Source organism: Somniosus microcephalus, chromosome 2 (genome assembly GCF_052327205.1).
Source record: "Somniosus microcephalus isolate GS21.2 chromosome 2, FLI_Smic_1.0, whole genome shotgun sequence".
Lineage (NCBI taxonomy): Eukaryota > Metazoa > Chordata > Chondrichthyes > Squaliformes > Somniosidae > Somniosus > Somniosus microcephalus.
In genome coordinates this window covers 157498692-157502778 of record NC_140988.1, presented here as the reverse complement: position 1 = coordinate 157502778, position 4087 = coordinate 157498692, and positions in this window count along the sequence as shown.

Sequence of the window (4087 nt, the reverse complement as noted above, 5' to 3'; positions counted from 1 at the left end):
ATGCACACCCACCTAAGGGAAAGCTGCATGAAGTAAAACCCGGACCGGGTAAGAAAGAGTGGCACCAGGAAGGGAATAACCCCCCCAACACAAAGACAGATTGTTACGGGTGCGGGAAGGACGGACACTGGCTAAAGGAGTGCAAGAACCCTTGGAAAGATAACAAGGGAAAGAATTCCACAGCCCCAGCCCAAAAGGCGGGGGCAGGAATCCCTCCTGCAGAGGTCGAGTCACTTTTGGACACCATGAGGTCCTTATTGACTGGCCAGGGGAGAGTAGCAGCCGCTACCGGTGCTCTGACCCCGTCAGCCCCATCCAACCCACAGCCATGACTAGAGCCAGCGCAGCCTGTTTACCTGTGTTCCCTTCGGTACGATGAATGGAAAAGACCCCTCTTGGAGATGAAGGTAGAAAAGGTGACGGGGACCTATCTGTTAGACACGGGGTCATCCTGCACCGTGATCTACTCAGCTAACCCCACCACCTCACCTCTATCTAACGGGGTCCCATACAGTCTGTCGGGGTTCACGGGCAAAGAACAGGCTGGCTCGTTTTCCAACCCGCTCGCCATTCGGTTAGGACCGCTCCGCTCTAAGTGGACCTGTGTCCTGATGAAATGGGAAGTGGAGGGTGGAAGAGGGGTCCTGGGAGCTGATTTTATTGTAGGCCACGGGATCCTAGTAGATTTGTGGAATCATTGCCTGTGGGGGGCAGGTAAAGTAAAGAACGGTGAGATAGTAGTGATCCCTGGAAAGGAAGGGAAGGGGACCCTGTGCATCATGAAGCCCAAAGTGGGTTACAACCTCGAGCTTATGGTCAGTAAAACCCCACAGGAGTTCCAGGCATTTGTGCAGGCCCACCTGGCCACATTTGGCACACACAAACACGACTGCAGGAGGGTCACAGGGTTTGAGGTCAGCGTAGACGGGGACCCCATGGCCCGACCACAGAAACAGTATAACTTCCCCAGAGAAGCAGAGCCAGACATGGAAGCAGCCATGTCCTCGTTAGTACAGCAGGGAGTTCTGAGACCGATAGCCACCCACGTGAATTCTCCATTGTGGCCGGTTAGAAAGCCGGACAATTCCTGGAGGGCCACGGTGGACTATCGAGTGCTCAATAGTAATATCCCAGCCTGTGCACCCACAGTAGCAGCAGTTGCCGACCTGATAGGAAGTATTCCAGCATCCGCGACCACTTTCACGGTGCTGAATATTTCCAACGGGTTTTGGTCCATCCCTTTAAGGAGGGAGGATCAGTACAAGTTCGCCTTTACATTTAAAGGGCAACAGTACACGTGGAACTGCTTGCCTCAGGGCTTCCATAACAGCCCCAGCATTTTCCATCAGTGCATGGCAAACAGTTTAAAGGATTTTAGCCAGCCCAGACAGTTGGTCCAATATGTGGATGACCTGCTTCTCTTCACCGATTTGAGAGAGGAGCATGGCCCACTATTGGCCGAACTGCTGGAGCTGCTTGGGCAAAAGGGTTTTAAGGTAAACCCCAAGAAAGCGCAGATCGGCCAGCAGGAGGTGAAATTCCTAGGCCTGACCGTGCGCGCTGGAGAAAAGGCCATAGATAAGGCTAGGAGAGAAGCGGCACAAGAGTTACCGGTCCCCAACACAGTGATGGGTGTGAGGTCGTTTCTGGGGCTAACCAGGTACTGCAGGGACTTTATTGAGGACTATGCAGCCACAGCGGCCCCTCTGCTCCGACTCCTACACAAGGGAATGGAGTGGCTTTGGGATGAGGGTTGCCAGGCAGCATTTGTCAGGCTCAAGAAGGACTTGCAGACCGCACCAGCTCTGGGGGCTATAGATGGGGGGAAAGAGTTTTTCCTGGAGGTAGCAGCCAGCGGGGACAGCCTGAGTGCTGTGCTGCTCCAAGAGCGGCATGGCAGGCTGAGGCCGGTGGTCTACTCCTCCCGGATACTCACGGATGTGGAGAGGAGCTACTCCAACTGTGAGCGGCACCTCTTGGCCACACATTGGGCTGTGAAAAGATCGCTGATCTTCACAGGCACCTCTCCCATCACCCTCCTCACCCATCACACACCCACCCAGATGCTTCTGGATGGGAGGATCAAGGGTGGAACAGTGAGCAGTGCCCGCATTGCCCGCTGGACTTTGCTCCTCTCACAGATGGATCTTAAGGTGAAGGGTCTCTGTGAGCCAAAGCTCGCAGCCAACCTGGTATATCCTGGAACAGCCCACCGGTGTTCCATAGAAGGGGTTTGGGAAGTGGACATAGGTTTACGGGCCGGGATACATCCCACAGGCCGCGAGATCTATGTAGACGGTTCCAGCACGGTATCTGCTGGCGAGCGTCTCACGGGGTGTGGAGTTTATGACCCAGTGGCAAACATTGCCCTGGCGATTAAGCTCCCCAGCACCATGAGCGCCCAGCAGGCTGAACTGTCCGCGTTAGTGTACGTCATTACACACCCCAAAATCTTCCCCACCCCCTACACGATTTGCTCGGACAGCATGTTCACGTGCAATTCGTGTACGGAGTACCTGGCCATCTGGTCCCGCCGCGAATACACCTCCGCCGATGGGAGACCCCTCACAGTAAAACCCCTGCTGGAAAAGATCCTGGCAGCAGTGGGGGAGGAAGGGGAGGTTTTCATCCACAAGGTGAAGGCCCATTCCTCCACAGAACCCCGCGGCCAAGGCAACCAGCAAGCTGACTTGCTCGCCAAGGAGGATGCCCGCACAGGCGCTTTCTGGGACCCATTTGGGTCCAGACCCATGACGGCGGTCAGAGGTAGGGACGGGACCTAAGGGAGTGTAGGGGTAGCGTTAGCCCCGGACCTTACGACGGTCCAAGCCCAAGACCCCGTCCTCAAAGCAGTCCTCAGTGCAGTAACTGAGGGAAAAAGGTTAGAGGGTCCTTATGGCACAGCAACCCTCTCCGTGAAAGAGGGTATGCTGTTCCGGGGGGGAACAGTGGGTTGTGCTGCAGCAGCACTGGAGGGAATTCCTTCAACTGGCCAATGAGGGTCCAGGAGCGGGACACCCCGGGCCTGAGACCACCTGGAAGCGGGTGGAACAGGCGGGATGGTGGCCGGGACTCAGGGAAGATGTCCGCGAGTTCTGTGCAGGCTGTCTTGTGTGCGCTGCTAACAACCCTGACCCCCATAAAAGGAAGGTACCCATGGGACACGTCAGGAGGGTAGAGGGACCATGGCAGTCGATACAATTTGACTACATCAGGCCCCTACCCACCACCCAGGGAGGCTATAAGTACTGCCTAGTCCTGGTGGACGTGTTCACCAAATGGGTAGAGGCCTTTCCCTGCAGAACAGCCACAGCTCTGGGTACTGCCAGGATCCTGGTCTTGGAAGTGTTCTCGCGGTGGGGACTACCACAGTATCTGGAGTCCGACCAAGGGAGTCACTTCACCGGACAGGTGATGCAGAACACCCTTATGCTGCTAGGCATTGAGGGGAAATGGCACGTGGCCCACAACCCCCAGTCATTGGGGATTGTGGAAAGAATGAATAGGACCTTAAAAGAAAGGTTGAGGAAGGAAACGCTGGACTCGCCCCGTAAATGGGCCGAGGTCTTACCGTTGGTTCTGATGGGGATCCGGGCCAGCCAGTCTAAAAGCACGGGGTACTCTCCGTACGAGTTTGATGACTGGCAGGGTTATGCGGACCCCCACCCATGTACAAGCCCCAGTGCTCATGGAAGGTCAGCTCAGGGAGGTAAACCGGGACAGGTTCGCCCGAAACCTCTTTGAGCACCTTAAACAGGTCCACGAGCAGACGGCTGGGAACATGGGAAGGCAGCATCGATTGCTGCTCGAACCCCGAAAGCACCACGAGTGGGAGGTAGGAGATCAGGTCATGGTGAGGAACTATGCCCGAGTAGGGAGTTTGGAACCATTATACATGGGGCCCTACAGCATTGTAGATAAAGCCAGCCCCATGGTATACGCCGTTAAGATGCCTCGGCGCACAAAATGGTTTCATATCAACCAGTACAAGCTGTTTAGACCTGAAAGGGGAATACAGCCAGTTGGGGTAAGGTCTGAGGATAAAGATCCTCAGCCTGCAGCAGGAGCGAGTTCACAGACTGCACAG